We start from the raw sequence: 19,516 nt of genomic DNA on the forward strand, positions 1-19,516 counted from the left end.
CATCTTGGCAGGATTGCCCATCCTCCCAGCACATAATCCCTCCTTATCTCACTGTCTGGAAGGAATACACAAAGGCCACCTGCCACTCGATTCACAGTTAAGTGCCCAGGTGCAAAAGGTGCAGGCAGCAAATGGTTAGTACGAGAAAATGCCAACTTCCTAAAAGTGAAGTTGTCAGAATTGTGATTTAAAATCCCACTTTACCATTAAAGAGGATTTTAAATTATAATTATTTTGAGATCAAACTTGACATTTCTCCCTGATCCAAATCAAAATTTAGCACCTATTAAATCTAATAAGGTAACCCAATGTTATCCTATGGAAGAGGCAAGCATCACAACAGTGCAAAAACTAATTTGGGAGTTTTTCATTACAAAGACATAAAACTTAAAAGTACATGTCCAACTTTTTACCTAGACTGCACCCTGCCCTGTGGGCTGCCAAGGGTCTACCGTAGGGGTGACCTATGTATACAGTATAAAAGAAGGGTCAGGCTGCCAACACGTTTATTTTACCAGGTTTAATTAGCACAGGCTGTAATGGCAGGCTTGGGACATGTTTTAAAAGGCTACTTAAGTGGGTGGCATAGTACGTGCTGCAGGCCCAAGAGTAGCATTTCATTTATAGGCCATGGGTACATGTTTAACCACTTTACTAGGGACTTATAAGTAAATTAAATGTGCATGTGGGTGTAAGCCAATTCTACCATGTTTAAAGAAGTGAGCATCAGCACTTTAGCACTGGTTATCAGTGGCAAAGTGCAGAGAGTCCTAAAGCCAACAAAAACGAATTTCAGTAAATAGGAGATGATAGGGCAAAAATAAAATTGAGGGAAGACCACACCAAACACTGTCAGGTCCAAACATTGCCCTTCTGCTCAGGATTCGACTGGGATTCTTTCCTTTGAAAACCTTTTTGGGGTCTTTTTGGTTTTCCCTGTTTCCCCCTTCCTTCCGTTGGTGAGAACCTTGTCCACCTTTCTTGGGGTCCACCCAGATATCTTCTTTGACACTCTGGTACTAACCCAGAGGGCAGCTGCCTGGCACAGTGGCCTTTCAATCAGTCATGTGTTGCCACAACTCTGCAAAGCAATTATTGAACATGTGCTCTTTCAGGTATAGATTGTACAGTCCTTTATAGACACTCATTCTGCTGCCCTTCACCAGACCATCCGGTGAATAATCACAAGCTTCATACAGTAGTAGTAGTTAGACAGTTTCTGGCTGTACGTAAACTTCAAGAGGTATTTCTCCAAGGTAAGGCTAAATTTGAGAACTAGCGCTTTTTCATGGCCATACCTCATCATGTCAACTTTATCTATGGTCAGTCATGTTTTTCTATCAGTGACTAGAGTATGGTTCCAATATGTTTACAAAGACTTGCCACCAGTCCTCCTTTGAGACGTTGTGCATGCATAAAGTTACCATGTAGGCTTCAAACTACCTGTCGATGTCATTTCCCACTACAAAGCTAGGCACCAGGTTTAGGCACTAGCTCTTTGAGGATATGTACCCTTTTACATCCTCCAAGCATCTCTGTGTTTTTGCAACCATTCTCAGTGGTTTCTGTGACCCTTCTGACTTTCAGATCCATTTCTTTCTGGTTCATCTCATCTGAAAGCAGAATTTTCTTCTCCCGGGCCACTGTCTTTTTCTCTAAAGCTGTCTCAACGTCTGCGTTTTTCTCCTCCAGGGCCCTTGCAGCAGCTGCTTTTGATTTTCCCTTTTGATGGCCAGAGTGGATAGTCGAACTTCAGCTCTCTTTCAGCTTGCCTGCTCTCCAACTCTGCAGGCATCAGGCTGTGGGAGGCCCCGTTCCTTTCAGCACTAGATAAGACAGGGGACCCTTCTCTCTCTTCTGGCTTCTTACTAGGTTATTCTTTTCCTCCTTCTCTGGCTCATCCTATTCTTGCAAAAATAAATTTTAATTGCTGATTATAGAAAGTATTTATGGTTTTACACAAACCACTGAGAGGCCCGGCAAAAATACAAGTACTGAATCCCACCACTGAACCCCAATGTCAGAAATTGGCACATTAGTTGAGTGGGGTGAGAACCCACCTAAAAACAAAATCACAGACCTTGTCAGGGTGAACAACTGAAACCTCTAAATAAACCTGTGCCTAACCCTCTGTTAGCTTAGCCCAAAGCAGTTAGGCTTAACTTAAAGGCAATGTGGAAAGTATTTATGCAGTACTCCAATAGTAATATAGTGAAAACACAAGACAAATTTCAAACCAGTTTAGAAAAATAGAGAATGCTTCATTAAATACAATGACAACCAAAACACATCGGAGATGTGATTTCTTAAATTTTGAATTAAAAATGGCACCAAAAAGCATAAAGCACCAATTGCGGTTATCTGTTTGTGCTAGATCTTGTCAAAGTAAAAAGTTAAGGCTGACCGTGATAGAATGCAGATTAGATACAGGGAGCAGGTTTGTCCCAATGGAAAGGTTACTTTCTGACTTTTATGGAGAAAAAGAGGTCATCAACATGTCTTTGATAGGACAAACTGCATGCTGGATTCAAAGCGAGGCTCGTCAATGGTGGGGTCCCAATGCAGTGCTTGATAAAGGCCAGAAAGCTCTGAGTGGGCAAAGTCTGAGCCCAGGAAACCCTCAGCCTTAGTCCTGATGAAGCCCTCTACCTTCTTACTTAGAAACATTTCTTGAACTCAGATCTTCTTCAGCGTGGCAAACTGGCAAGCTTAGGCTGACTGATGATTCTACGTCAATGGCTGCAGCTTCAATGGAGATCTTGGTCTCCATCGGTTCTTCAGGCAGAAAGTTGGGGAAAAGTTTCTAAATCCAGGCTTTTGCAGTGTAAGCAGGAAGAATACACTTTAACATGAGCCGAGGGTCTAGGACCTGGGGGGCACCACTTGGGATTAGGACTCACTCCAACTAGGCCTGCAGCAGCGCAAATAGCAGGCCTAGTAGGTACTGCTCAGGTAGGCATTTGCAGGAAAAGGGAATGTGGTAGCTTGTTTTGTCCCTGTACCTCAAACAGAAAGTCAGCAAACTGACCCATGGGGTCACTTTAAGGACCCTGGATTAAAGGCAAGCAGGTCTAGTCTTCCTTCAGGTTCTTCAGGCAGAAAGACAGTCTTTCTTCAGATTCTTCACAGGTTCTGGAGTGTTCTGAGGAAAGATTTGTGGGGTTCACTTTTATGAACAGTGCCAGTCTGTGGATGGTGGACAAGCCTCTGTGCACCCTGTCCTGTGGATGGTGGGCAAGCCTTTGTATACCCCCTAAACCAATTCTGGTCTGTTCCATTACTACCAATTAGTCTTGTGTCATCCTGACTAGAGAGACAAGGGAGAGGCAGGCCCTGGTGTAAGCCTGATCTGCTAATGACAAGATAGCCATCCTCTGAAGCTCAAGAAGATTCTGGACATAACTTCCAGGCCATTATGTCAAGGGAGGAGTCTCCCTCCTCACTGCCAGGGCCCATTTGTCCACTGTCTGGGAGCAATATATACCTCACCACAGGCAAGCCACCAGGGGTCAAATGACAGCTGTACACTGGCATGATAGCCTTTTAGTTCTAGGAAGGAAAATGACAACTTTCAAAAACAGAAATATAAAATCCGAGTTGTCCATTAAATTGAATTTTGAATTAACAACAACATGAGCCCTTGAAGCAGATTTCTAACTACCCCACACTGAATTTAGCACTTATTGAATGTAATAGTGTAAACCAGTGCTAGCTTATGGAAGGGCCAGCTTTGCCAAAGTGAAAAATGACTTTGTAGGTTTTTCAGTGCCAGGACATGTAAAATATAAATTGCACATGTCCTATATTTTAAATACAACACACTCTCTCCTATGGATATTTGGGTCGTACCTTACAGGTGACTTTTAAGTATAAAAAAGGAAGGTTTAGGCCTGGAAAAAGATTTTTTTTGCCAGGTTGAAAGTTGGTTTGCACACCTAGGCTGCAGTGGCAGCCTGCAGACATGTTTTATAGTGCTACTTTATTGGGTGGCAGTGGCAGAATGAGTGATGCAGCTCATAGCAGCATTTAATTTATGTAGTACAATATATCATATATTATGAACCTATAGGAAAATTAAAGGTACCAATTAGACATATGCTCATTTCACCATGTTTATAAGGGAGATCACAAGCACAGTGCCACTGGTTAGCAGGAGTAGTGTGTAAATTCCTATGGCCAACAAAAACGGGTTCAGCAACAGAAGCAAACAAATTGGGGGAACCCCATGCAAAAAATTGTATTTTCCAACAGCTACTATTTCCAAATAGAAACACCATCAAACAAGCTGAAATCCTGACTAGATATACCAAATAAGCATTTTTAATATACTGCTGTAGTGTTTTGACTTGCAGTATAAGCTTCAAACCTTTACTTCACATCCTCTGTCTACAGCCAGGGATCGCCTCAGTCATTCAAACCTTCAAGATGTATATGTGCATCTACATGCATATGTGGACATCCTGCACCTCAAAACCTATAAAGGGGCCCTCAAGATACTAACACTCATGCTTGATGAGGTCAAATCAGTATACTATTCAAACCTCTTCTCCTCCCTCAAACCGCACTCACAGAAACTACACCATTCTCTCCCTGACCCACAGTCAGACACTACTGTACACTTTTACTTCTAATCCCTATTTCTACACAAACATATTGGAAGCCCCGGCCGTTCCTTAAGCTCCGTACTGATGAACAGAGCGAAATATAGGAACGGAGGGATACACAAGGAAAGGGGATAAGAGACAAATCCAGGCATGGAGCTCGCTCTCCAAGACTTATTCTGTTTCAGGGATGGTACTGCTCTGCCTTGATGGTATGGGCCCTGAGTAGATTTGACTATCTGTAAACACAGGGCAGAAGGTCAGTAGGGTTTACCAGCTGAAAGTAAAATACAGGATGGAACTTAAACAAGGCTTACAGGTTCCAGCATCACATCATGTTCTGATGAGCCCAAAGCAAACGAGGAATCTAGCAAAGGACCCAGGATGCTGCTGGATGCACATAGGCAAGACCATCCAGAGTGTACAGTAAGAAAAAGGAGGGGACCAAGGGAAATAATAATGAGAAAATAACAAACAGTGCAGGATGCAAATTGCTTGCAAACTCTAACGAGGATTAGAAAAGCCTGTGCAACCATGCATTACATTGCTATGCACAGAGCTACAAACCAAGCTATTCTAAAAGGGATTTACCCACCTTGACCTGAAAATGACCCCACCCTAGGGAGTGAGTATACATGCATACCCAGGAAGCTAGAAGCCTATTGCTCCCACCTGTCTAAATTCCCACAGACCAGTTAACCAGCCCTTCCAGCCCCTGCATGCCTGTCTCTCAACCTGTTTCCGCTGTTTCCAAACACGCCCCTTTCCTTCACCAGCTTTTATAAAAAAAAATATAAAAAAATACCCTACTTGATAGTGATTTGCCAACCACCATTCAAACCCTTTCCAATCAATAAAACAAGCTATTGGGTTTTGATCTTGGCCTGCCTTTCCTCCCTCTTTAACTTCTCATATCTGGTTTCTTCCTCAAAATACATAATGAGTGGCCTATTTTATTATAGAAAAATGACAGCTGATCTTTCTTCTATATCTACTTTTGGCCCAGTTCACAAATTTCCTTCTATTGACTGATTTTCAACTGGGCCACGTGCTGCCTATTTTCAACCTTCTCGCCGAAATAAAACTTTCATCACCTCCTGAAAATGTATCTAATGCATAATTCTAACATTCTAATTGTTGTTCAGCAGTCACCTTCGTTGTCATTTTCATCAACCTATTCATAGTGCCTGGCCTACCTGGCCACCTAACCATGGTTATGACTGTTCTCTCTCTAGCCATTAGCAGCAAAGCATTAGAATGATTGCTTTTTTATCCTTCTGAGCTCTCATTCTATATCTTGATATGTGTCACCCTGCCAAGCCTTTCCAGATGTTGTGCTAAGTTTAGTCTTGTTACTGCTTCCTTTTTCTGTACAAAACCGACCCCAGTGATGTTTTCTCCTTCCTTGGTTGCTCATATTATCTAATGATGATACTCAAATCCACATCTCCTTCCTTTATGCTCGTATTTTAAAAAATGTTTGACTTCTTCATAGTCATCTGCCACCAGTAACTCTCTGCTCCTTCATAGCCAAACAATCAAACTAGGAAATCTTCCCTGCCACATCAGACACTCTGCCCTACCCAATTTCCTTTAATCCGGAATATCTTAACACCTCTCCCTCTTTGAGGAAATAAGGAGTGCCATGTAATTGTGAATCGAATACTTCATTTCCCAAATCATCAAAGATGAAATGTTCTAACTGCCACATGTTGAAACATGCATTGTCACAGTCAATAGGTTTTTCCTATGCGAGATCTATTGGCATTGTCAATGTTTTTTAAAGATGTTGTACAGCAGCAGCACATGGCTTAAAGTAAAAAAAAAATGGTATGACGCGGTCAGTGCAGGCTGCGCCATATCGCTTTGTTTTTATTTACTTTGAGCCATCTTGCACAGCAGCTTATGCTGCTGTGCAACATCTTTAGAAAATATCAATACCAATAGGTCACACAGCGCATCCACCTATTACACCCATGTAAGAATATGCAAACATAATCATTCCTACAGTAAAAAGCGCACTCCCAACAAAGGCTTAACAGACTTTTGTATACATTTAGAAATGCACAATCCATAGTCCCGCACATATTTTACACTCACTAGCACTCGTACAAACCCTATGCCAAGTACGAAGGCATATACACTCTATGCAAGCAGGCGTAAATAAATACAAACTGCCATGCACTAGCAATGCATACAACACTTGTACAGAAGCACATGCACATCATACAATCATGGATGTCATTTAGGGGACGCCAGGAGTCGCAACTGCGACCCCTGGCTTGCCCCTTGCAATACCTGGCAGTGCCTTTGCTACCCCTAGCCTCAGAGATGGCAAAATTCAGCGTGTAGAACACAGGGGCAGCTCTTCCTAATAGATGTCGGTTGAGGCACTTTCCTGTTTTTTTGTAATTGTTTTTATTACACAGTGAATAATATTATTCACTATTAGTTCTTGTGAAGAACGGGATCCACGCAAGAAAGTAAACGTTTCTTCTTTATTTAAGATATTGAACAACAGGAGGGCCCCAGCATCCATCACGGACCAATGCTTATCTAAAACTGCCATTCCTCCCCCAACCCACATTCTATACCCTTCATTCTACCCAACCTTCTACCATCTACCACACACCCTGGCCGCAACAGAAATAAAAATAATCAAGGGTGACTAGCCCCTTTACTAACACAACAAAAACAGTAATTATACTCAATGGTGATCATCGGTTTTACTGAATGGGAAATTTCTTATTTCTTATACTCTGTTGCACTGTTCTTTCACCTACATCATTCTGTACACCAGGGCTGCTTTGTATATCACCAACCCTTCCTTCACAACTTTCATCAAGCACGTCTCCTTCCCGACTTCCTATACTTATATCCACCACCCCATCATCACCCAACACGTGCTCCCATCTTCTCTACAGCCAAACAACTTCCTTTATTTTTCAAAATTACAACAACTTATATGACACTAATTCCACAATCTACCATCCTCAAGTCTTATAGCACTTCCAAATACTTTAATCACCTCTAAAGGTTCTGAGCAACTTGGTGCTCCTTTCTCCACTAAACCTGGTTTCTTCACTCATACATGCTGTCCTACTTTCACCAATGATGATCCTTTCCTACCACTCTGTGCACACCCTGTCCAACTTTGTATCCTTTCCACTACCCTTCTGATTTTTGGATCTTCCTTCTCTTGAAAACCCTCCTAATTCAAATCTTTTAACAACCATGGCACCAGCTTAGTAGAAGGTTTCCTTCCTCTCGACAACTCAAAAGGCATTTTGCCCATTACCAAATGTGGTGTCACTCTGTACAACAACAACTTTTCCTGGAGATGTTTTTTCCACAGCAACCCAGACTTTACAGCCAATTGGATGGTTTCTTTAATCACTTTATGAAACCACTCCACCTGTCTATTCCCTTCAGGATGATAAAGTGAAACTTTCACATGTTTGGGATACCTTTAAGGCTGTGATGAGGGGAAAGATTATAAGTCTTGTTAGTTATAGTAACAAGCGTTATAGGGAGGAACTGAATAGTATAGAGCAGGAAATCCTGTTATGTAACACTCAGTATGAATAGGGGGGATAAGAAGCGTTTGAATAATAGGATAAGTCAGTTGACGCAGCAGATGGAATCCATTTTGCAGGAGAGGATTGCAAAACGATGGGAGGCAAGCAAGCCAGCCCAATTTGAATATGGAGAACGCATGGGAAGATTACTAGCTTGGAAGATTAAGAGGGATCAGTCACGGAATAGTGTAAAGGAGTTAGTGGACAGTCAGTCGTGAGGCAACTATCTCTCTTATTTTAAAACCAGGGAAATCTCCAGTGAGATGCAAATCCTACAGACCAATATCTTTGTTAAATAGTGATTATAAGCTATTTTCTAAAATATTAGCAAATAAATTAAGTGGGGTGATAAGCGACTTGATTCACCCGGACCAGAAAGGTTTTATTCGGAATAGATTCCTGTATGAACAAACATTTTATTTAATTGGTGCTATTGATTTAGCTACTACATACCAAGAACCCCTGGCTGTTATAGCCCTAGATGAGATGAAGGCCTTTGACAGAGTCAATTGGAATTATTTAAATACGATCCTTGAACGAAACAACTTCGGTACTAAGTTCTGCCAGGCAATTCGATTAATTCATGCACCCGAGGCTAGGGTTCTGGTAAATGGGAAGCTAACTGACTCTGTCAGGATCACTAGGGGCACTAGGGCCCCCTGTCTCCCCTGTTGTTCAATTTGTATATAGAGCCTTTGGCTAGAAGGATTAGGCAGAATCCTAGAATTTCTCCCTTTAGTAACAAGGGGTATGTGAAGAAAGTTGCTCTATTTGCCGATGAACTCTTAGTTTATACCACTAACTTATCTACAGCCTTACCTACTTTATTGAATACTTTAGAGGAATTTGGAAAGATCTCGGGTTATCATATTGACCCCGATAAAACAGAGATAATGGCATAGAACTTGAAGGGTGATAAGTGGCATATTACTAATTCAATGAGGTATTTAGGGCTATCAATTGCGCAAGACTTGGAACAAATAGCGGCGGTTAACATCAAGACAGTGATAACAAAGTGTAGTAAGCTAATGTTAGGATGGGTTCACCTTCCTCTTACAATTATTGGAAGGGTCAATTTGGTCGAAATGATAATTTTACCTAATCTGAATTTCATTCGTAATTCTATCCCCTTGCAAATGGATAAAAAATCCCTGATCACGCTTCAACAGAAAATAAACTCTTTTATCTGGGCGCAAAAAGGCCCCAGGATTTCATAGAAGAAATTGCGCAGTAGAAAAGAAAATTGGGACCTTACACTTCCTGACTTATATTACTATGTGTGGGCATTTCACCTTAAGAATGTTAGAATGCTATTCTCCTCCTCGGACCGTTCAGAGGTTGGAGAGATGTTCAAATTTATGGTAGCCACGGAAAAAGACGCAGTAAAATACTTTCCACATATATTCAGGGACCCTATATTCTTCAAGAAAGTGAGATTGAAAATACTACAAGATGCAGCTAAAGCTTGGTACAAGTTGCGGCAAGTAGAGTATCATAGTCAATGGGCTCCGGTTTGGGACCCCCCGGGTACTCCCAAGTGCTTAACAGATGTATTGGCTTTGCCCCTTAAGAAAGCGGAGGTTGAATGTTTAGGGGACCTAGTTAGAGATGGTTCTCTACTATCTTAGGAAGAACTTACGGAGCGGAAAAGAGGAAATCTCTCTAGGTTGAAGTACATTCAATTAAGGAATTGGATTCAGAGGGTCACAGTTAGTCCGGGGTCTGCAAATCAGCTAGAGGATGATTTAATTAAAAATCATTGGAGGTTGAAGAAGGTTTCAAGTTGGTATCGGGGTATGTTGGATACGTTGGATGGTGACTGTAAGCTACCTGACTCCCTTTGGGGTGAAGTGATGCCCCCCCAGCAAAGTACAAGTATTGTGGGAAACATCAATGCATACACTGTTTAAGGTAGTTAAACCTGCCTCGTCAAGGAGGAATCATCTTTTTACCCTGCACAGGGCTTTCTTCTCCCCCTATAAACTTCCTAAGATGAGAAAGGGAGAATCACTTAACTGTGCAAAATGTGGCTTACTGAGTGTGTCTGATATTCATATGTTCTTGGAATGTCCAGCAGTGTACTGCTTTTGGGAAAAGGTATGCAAAACAGTCTCAAGCATTGTGAGGCAAGATATTTCACTAAGTCTTCTGATAGTAATTTTTAGTACACCGGAAGAAGAGGAAGCAAGTAGCAGAGCGACGAAGACAGTATTGTTCTATGCGATACTCTTGGCTAAGAGGGAAATTTGTCGGAGATGGGCATCGGAGTCTTCCCCTTCATATATAGACTGGCTCGATGCCCTTATCGGCACATCAAAGATGGATATGGAAGCAAACAAATTAAATAAGGAAAAGAAAGTAAAAATATTGTCACGGCTGCTGGAATGGAGGGATACGAGGGAGTAATACACGACTGGGGTGCACTATCATGTTTGCATCCTATGATTAGGGGCCAGATTACTCTCTTTGCTTGCAGCAGATTCCTGCGCTAAGGCTCAAGTGAGAGAGATCCAGGCTCCCTGGTGTTAGTCATCTCCACATACGAGTGGGTGCAATCAGGCAATATGGAGTCGACTAGGAGCCAGAGGTGTATGAGGACAAAAAAAAAAGAAACTTTCACATGCTTAATACCTAACTCCTTTAGGAAAGAATTCATTTTCTCAAAAGTGAGTTGCATACCATTATCTGATACAAATATCTTGTGAAAAAAACATCTAAGAATTTAATGACCACACTGCTCACCATCCACACTTCTTGCAATTTTGAATAGTAGTCTATAAATACAATGGCATAGTTTTCCTTGGAGGACAAAGTGAAAAGGGGCCCCATAAAGTCTATGACTAGTTTACACCAAGGTCCATCAGGTAGCTCAACTCTAGTTAATGGAACAATCAAAGGTTTAGCCACAATTAGCTCTACAATTTTTGACCCATCAGTCCACTGTTGTATCCATTCCTGGCCACCAAAAACTTTCCTGGATTTTCCTTCTGGTACTAGACATTCCTCCATGCCCATCATGCCCAAGTTTGACAATGATCTCTCAACTCCACATGGTGGAAGAATCTTACCCCCTCTCAATAACACCCCCTGGTCCTTTGTCAGTTCCTCTTTAACTTTCCAAAAAGTGCTAAACTCTCCTCGTAATTGTCCTTCTCTTGGCCAACCATTTGAAATGTACTTCATTACATTTTGTATTGCCACATCTGTATCTACTACATTCATCTAAACAGCTTCAGTCAACTCTTGGACTTCAACTACATCTTCAAAAGTGAATGCTACTTCACACTCATTTTCATCCCTCACCCATTCCCTTGCATTATCACATGGTATCCTGGACAAGCCATCAGCAACACAATTACTCTTACCCGGCACATATTCAATCTTGTAATGAAACATCTTTAACTTTGCTGCTAATCTTGCCAGTCTGGGTGTAGGATTCCTCCTCCTACCGGATTTATTTCAAAATGTGAACCAAGGGTTTGTGATTGGCCCGAATTTTATATTTTTTCCCTCACACATACAATCGGAATCACTCCACTGTCCATGTCGCTGCCAGTAGTTCCTTTTCAATAACGGAGTAGTTTGATTTGTGTCAAAGTGCGGGAAGCATGCGCTACTATCCATTCTTCACTGCTCTTATCCTTCTGAGCTAAAACAGCACCAAGTCCATACTCCACTGCGAGCATCAACAGATATTAAACATTCTGCACCCATCACAAATTACTTTAAACAAGGTGCTTGAAAAATGTCCTTCTTAATCTCCTTAAAGCACATGGACTCCTTAAAGCACATCAAAATCTTGCATTATTTTTCATCAAAACTCGTAGCTTTTCAACTTTGGAAACATAGGCCCTCATTACAACCCTGGCGGTCAAAGACTGCCAGGGCTGTTTCGTTGATTGCACCGCCAACAGGCTGTCGGTGCAATTCTGGGTATTACGACCGCGGCGTGACCTTTGGCATGGGCAGTGCAGGGGCCCCCTGGCACAGCCCCATGGAGCTTTTCATTTGGAGCCGGCTCCTGTGTTGGGGCCGCCATCCCCGCTGGGCTGGCGGGCGGAAACTCAGCGGGATGTTGTAATGGACACCGCTGAAGTGCGGCCGCATTGGCGGCCACGCGGAGGTTACATCTTGGCCAAAGTTGTAATGAGGGCCATAATCCTCCACAAAATGTGATTAAAATTCAGTCAACCCTAAAAAGGACATATGTTGTTCTTTATTTTCCATCTCAGGTGCATTCATATTCACAACGATTAGCTCAATTTTGGGGCGAATTCCTTCTTTCGAAATCACCTGGTCCAAATAGTAAACTTGCTGTTCCCCAAAAATAAATTTCTCTTTCTTTACAGTCAACCTGCTTTCTTTAAGAGCCACCAAAGCTTGTCTTAAGGCATCATCGTGTTCTGACTGAGTTTTCCCAAAAATCAAAATATCGTATTGGAAAACTTTAGCACATCTTATTCCCAACAAACTCCTGCTCATCTCCCTTTGAAAAACAGCAGATGCGCTCGCCTGATCAATGGCATTCTTTTGTATAGGAACATCCCTTCTGGAGTTAAAAATACTGTACAATGTTTGGATTCTTCCTCTAGTTCAATTTGGTGATAAGCACTTGCTAAGTCTGTATTTGAAAAAAATGTGGCATCACCAATAGATGACATTAATTCTTGCAATCGGGCAATGAGAAAGTATCTACTCACATTGCCTCATTCAAGCATCTTAAATCTATGCAGAGTCCTAAATCCCCATTGGACTTGAGTGAAACTACCACTGGAGAAATCCAATGTGAGCTTTCCACGTGGTCTTTGGTATCTTTCTCACTCAGGTCTTGTAATATATTTTTCAATTTCCCCCTGTAATTTCATGGCACGTTCCTCATTTTTTGTCTTACTGGTACAGCATTTTCAGTTAATACAATCCTGTGCCTGAACCCCTCCATTTTACCCAACAAATCCTTGAAGACACTGGAAACCTCATTTTTTAAATCACCATAATCTAAACATTTTTCCCCAATATGACTAATATCATGCACAGAATAAACGGCTGGGTTAGAGCTCGGATCCATTTTCATTCATAATTCTTTTATATGAGGCCAACTCAAATTAATTGTCACTTTATTGGCCACACACACTTTACCATGACATTTCCTAGACCCAAATTCCAGATCCACCCATACAAATCCCTGCATTGGAATCCTATGGCTGGAGTAACTACCTCGATTAGAAACCGGAGGACATAACCCCTTGCAGGCCACAGCTTATCAAACATGTTTTTATTCATTATTGTATACCACGCACAGGAATCCACCATAATTTCAATGTGAATAGCATCAATGCTAATATTGTAACCAGATAGGCTCATGCCCTCTTTTTTTCCAGTATCTTGATCACTTTCACACTCAACACCACACCCAATAAACTTGCTCCTCCATGAACCGCATCTTCCATCACTAGATTTACTTTCTTATTCATGCCCCCATTCTTATGTACTGCATACTTTGTTTAAAGCTGGACAACCCTTAGAGATAGCAAGATGGCTGCTTGTCCCACATCTAAAACATAACAATCCCTTGCTTAAATTTCTAGAATTACATTCATCATTACTCTTCATTTCCAACACTCGCCCTTTGTTTTTATTATCCTTTCCTTCTGTTACTGCACAAACCGCACTTCCACTGAATGCAATTTTCCAACACCTCTGTATTTTGGGCCACTTCCACAGCTGCCTTTAATGACACTTCACCACATGACCACAATTTTTCTTGTATTTTCTTGGATTTGTTTTTCATAAGTAATAGGTCTCTTAATACCTGATGATACATCGTGTGCTCAAAATCACATTTACAGGCAAGCCCCTTAATGCGGCAACAAACTGGTCAATTGTTTCATCTTCTTTCTGAGAGCTCGTGTAAAACTTAAATTGTTCCATTACTTCATTTATTTTCCGTCCAGACCTATCCTGCAATTGCTTAATGGCATATTAATACACATGCAAATCATTCGCATTCTCAACAGGAGGTACATTCTGGAATTCTCTCAATAGCACCCAATCTATGTTTTAGTAAAGACAAGTGTCTCTCAGGTGAACATTCCTCCTCCTCCAACATTTCCACATACGCTTCAAATAAATCCAACCATAAATTTCACTCTACTGGTGGTTCCCCTGGTTCTGCCAAGAAAAAGGGAGCAGGTTGCTACTCCCCATAATGGCCACACATAGTGACAGGTCAATAAATGTAACTGTTCCACCTTAAATACTCCACCTGTGTCGGTAGTGTATAATAGTGATCCATGAAGTGCCTTGTAATTGTCACGAAGAATGACAACAATTTAAGTAATAATAAAAGTTTCCTGATACTGTACACCTCCAACCTAGCTAGCTAATCACGACTGTCACACTTCTCAGACAACATATCATAATACATATATCTTAATAGGTGTGCCAATCACCGTTTATCCAGCATGGCACTATTCCGGTTAGAATAACTCTTCAAAAGTGTGCCATTCACTGTTGTGACTTCAGGTTTTAACAAAGGTGTGCCAATCAACATTCCAAAACACCGTTACAATATGGCCATGTGTTATGGGGGGGCCCGCGTAGAGAGAGACTCGCTCTAGTCTCTCCGCGGGTCTTTTCGGGATAACAGGAAGTGGCGCAGGTGCGCCAGGATTGGGGGACAGGTAAGTAGGGGTGGGTTTTAAGGAGGGGATAAAAGGGGGTGGAGGGGTGGGGTCGGCCTCTTTCCAGGCCGACCAGAGAGGGAGGAAGGGTTTGAAGGGATAGACATCGAGGCTCAGGCCAGGTTAGTTAGCAGCGTGTGTTTTTTTTTTTTGTCGTATTTGGTCTTCCCCGAAGGCTGGTGGGTTTTTGCAGACGGGAGACGGGCGCGCCTGGGGCTCCCCTGGCCGCGCATAGGAAGTTGCGTGGGTGGGTCCCGGGAGTTTTTCTTTTTAACGCAGGACTCAGCCGTGCCCCCGGGTCCTCCCTCTGCAGACGCGGGGGGTTCCCGGCCCCAGCAAGGAGGTGAGGAAATAGTATATCGACAGGCACGAAGGCCTGTCTTCAATTAGACGTGGCGCCCCACGCGGGTGCCCGAGCGGAGGCATAAAAGGCCGCGTGGCGGACGCGCGCGGCGCCGGGGGCGTTAATATCCCCCCCGACAGATTGGAAAGATTTAAAGCCATTAGACGCCGGCTGGCACTCAACGACACGCACGTGTTCCACAATAAGGCCTAGGCCGATAGGGCCTCATAGAGCACAGCGCCTGGGCGGACCCTGTGTACATTTAGGAAACTCGAGACACATGTGGCGGCCCACAGAGCGAATTACACTGGTAGCGGGTGCACGGGCTAGAACACAGGGACTGGGGCCACAAAAGTAGGCCCAAAAAAATATATATATATTTTTTTTTTACAAGTTTCGAATAAGGAGCTGTATAGGTTGGGGCAGTTAGGGAACATGGCTAACATTCACGATGCGGAGGCTGTCAGGGCAGCGCTCCGGGTACTGGGCGAGGCCGGAAGGGCGGACTTGCTTAGGCCAGGGGTATCAGATCAGGCCTGGGTGGGCATGAGACGCCCTCCCGGGCCGCATCAAGCGGCGTAGCGGCGGCAATCGCAGCATGCGACTCGCAGGACTCGGAGGGGGACAAAGATGAAGTCCCAGTGAGGCCAGAACAGTTCATAGAGGTACGGCCAGAGACCCCTAGCACATTTAGCCCACTAATGTTTGGAGGGGAGACGCAGGGCACACAGGACCCGGGCACAGGTGAGACAGGAACGGGTTGCGCAGGCCCGCCAAGCGGGGGTCCACAGACAGAGTGGGGGATGGCATGACAGGCCCAGCCCTTGGGCAACAAGGGGACGGGACCGAGCAGCCAGTGCCGGGGCCCAGTGGGATACAGACCCCATTGGATCTGTCATGCCCCAGGAGCGGGATTACCTTACCCATGGGTCGCGGGCCACCACCCAAAAAAAGAGGAAAATACATAGGGAGACCCAGATGAGGGGCAGGCCGGGCCAAACCTGCCCCACGCCAGGCGAAGTTACCTAAGCACCAAGCCAGGGATGAGGCCTTCGTGGGGGGGCTGCTTGGACCCACCACCCAGGCAACATGGGGCCAGACAGAAACAGGGGACCTGGAGGCCAGAATTCGTGAGCAGCGCAGGGCAGTGGCGGAAACGGAGGCCAGGTGGGCACAATTATGCAAGGACAGGGAGGAGTTGGGGAGGCGGCACGAGGATAACAAAAAGGTCAGAGAAGTCATGGACATGAAGGGGGTACAGACAGCAAGGGCCGGAGCAGGTAGTTGGGTCTGGATACCACAGGCAGGAGAAGGTAGGGTTCAGGAGGCTGGTGCGGCCGAAGGGCAGGTTGGCTTGGGAAGCCCCAGTGGTTCAAGCGGCCATGTGGGGAAAGGTAGCACAATGTCAACGTCAGAGGTTGGCAAGAAAAAGGGAGCACCAACGGGGCGCAACACGGCCCAAGCGCGTTGGAATGAAGCAATAGAGGGGTCTACTGCGGCCTTCTCTACACCGAGGGAACGGGGACATCAACAGGTTGGCGGCTGCCATGTGGGGCTAAATACGACAGAACCACCGATAACCAAATCTCAAGGGTATATGGAAAGCAAACGAGGTGGGGAAGAAGAAGATGAGTTGGAATTGGACTACGATGAAGAGGAGGGAGATTGGGAAGATGGTGAATTGCGTGATGAGGATGTGAGCAGCGTTAAGAAAGGGGGGGAGGTGGGGGTGCAAGTGCGGCGCAACCCCTGCCTCTGCTTTTTTGTTTCAGGACGACGTCATGGGCGAAGGGCCGTCAAGTGTCAGGCTAACAAGGCCACGCGGCGGAATGACACGGCGAACACCGCGTTATGTGGACGAACCAATTGGAGGTAAGGGGAGATGGTGGTCAGTCTGGGGTGACGGGGGATTAACTAGCAAGGTGACGCGCACGAGCAAATCAATAGGTGTGGGAGATGGGTCAGTATTAGACAATCCGGGGGAGGTCGTAGCACAGAAGGGCGACATAAACAAGGATAAAGAGACGGCATCCACCAGTACCATAACGGCGGTTAGCCCGCCCACAGGGGAGGGCAAGAACGCAGAGGATAAAGAAGGGGGAGCTCACAAGAAGCGCCTTCCGTAAATGGGGTTGGCCATGCCTTTAGGGTCACATGTTGCGGAAAAAAACAAGGCAAGAATATGGAAACACGAATACGTGGATGTTTTCAAACTATTGCATAGGGACATACTGGCCAAGGAAGGCTCCAAGGAAGAGGAGTGGGAGTTAGCACGCAGGCCTAGGGTTCCCATTACCATGGACAATTGGACGTCCGCATTTTTGATTTTCGCCAGTATATACTGCAAAAAATACCCAGACCGGGCCATTGCGCTATTCAAGTACATGTATATCATTAGAAAGGCTCAGATGCATTTTTGGGGTTTTGCATGGCTAAGTTATGACGAGGAGTTTAGGGCCCGGGTGAGCATCAACCCCGAGAAACCATGGGGGGATGTAGATCCAGAATTATGGATGCAATGGATGGCATCAGCACAGGCAGCGGCATCCACTCATACGGCGAGCGGATTAGCGGTAACATATAAGCCCTTTCAGGTGCGCCCCGCCTTGGGAGGGGCGGGACATACTACAAAAACGCAGGTGGGTAACACAGGGGCTTGTTGGAATTTCAACAAGGGCTTCTGTTCAAGGGCTCAGTGTAGGTTCAAACATGACTGCTCCAAGTGCGGGGGTCGTCATCCAGTCATACAATGTTTCTCCCTCAACAGCCCAGCTGAACAATGGAGGGCGACAAGAGGGAGAGGCTCACAAGGTGCTCCTGCGCCAAAAGGGGCCTACGCCAGTTAGATTAGAAGTTTTGTTGCCATGGCTGCACAGGTACCCGGACAAAAATAGGGCCAGACAATTGGAATGGGGTTTTCGAGAAGGTTGTAAAGTAGGTTATCAAGGTCCTCGGCAGAGGCGATGGGCAGACAATTTACGGTCTGCAAAAGAACAGCCGCAGGTAATACGCGACAAAATAGACAAGGAGGTGGCACTTGGGAGAATAGCAGGTCCATTCCTTGACTGGCCAACGGATCATTTGATGATATCCCCACTAGGGGTGGTACCCAAGAAAGCGCCAGGCGAATTCCGGCTCATACATCATCTGTCATGGCCTGAGGGGGCGTCGGTAAATGATTTTATCGCGCAGGAAGATACCAAGGTTATTTATGCGTCAGTGGATGATGCAGTGAAATTAGTATTGAGGTGCGGGTTAAAAGCGGAAATGGCGAAATGTGATATACAGTCTGCTTTCCGTCTGTTACCAATTCATCCAGCGGATTTCGACCTTCTAGGCATGCAGTTAGATGGAGCCATATATGTGGACAGGGTTCTACCTATGGGCTGCGCGATATCATGCGCGCTATTCGAAACTTTCAGTACCTTCCTGCAGTGGGTTTTTGTGAAAACAAGTGGCCACAAAGCAGTGACACACTATCTGGATGATTTTCTGTTTGTAGGGGAAGCGGCATCTGGGGCATGTGGGCTGGCCTTGGCAGCCTTTCAGAGGCTAATGCAGCAGACAGGAGTGCCATTGGCACCGGAGAAGACAAAGGGCCCGCTGTCATTCATGACCTTTTTGGGCATAGAGCTAGATGCGGAGCGAATGGTGGCAAGACTGCCAGCATCAAAAGTGAAGGAAATCCTAGAATGCCTAGCAGCTGTGCGAACTCTGCACAAAATGGAGTTACGGACTGCACAAAAACTACTAGGCTATCTCAATTTTGCGTGTAGAGTAGTGAGGGGAGGACGTACTTTTTGTAGAAGACTCGGACTGTCCATGTCAGGGGCGGTGTTACCTCACCATAGGATAAGAGTTTCCTTGGCTCTGAGGGAGGACATAAAGGTATGGGAAATGTTCCTGAAGAAGTTTAATGGGGTACCAATGTCTTTTGGAGAGGTGGACACAGTATGGCAAGTTCAAATATTTTCAGACGCAGCAGGCGCGTCAGGTTTTGGCATTTACTGGGACGGGAGGTGGTGCGCAGAGACATGGCCCCGGCAGTAGTTGCAACAAGGGAGGAGTATTGCGTTCCTGGAGTTTTTTCCTTTGTTGGTGGCACTGGCAGTCTGGGGACGGGAACTGGCCAACCGGACAGTAGTTTTTCAGGTGGACAATATGACAGTGGTGGAATTGGTAAACAGATAGAGAGCCAGAGATCTAAGAGTTTTGCGCTTGTTACGTCAATTTATGCTGCAATGTTTATCTCTCAATGTTATCTTTAAAGCTGCACACGTACCAGGGGCATACAACGAGATTGCAGACTCCCTA

Source organism: Pleurodeles waltl, chromosome 4_1 (assembly GCF_031143425.1).
Source record: "Pleurodeles waltl isolate 20211129_DDA chromosome 4_1, aPleWal1.hap1.20221129, whole genome shotgun sequence".
NCBI lineage: Eukaryota > Metazoa > Chordata > Amphibia > Caudata > Salamandridae > Pleurodeles > Pleurodeles waltl.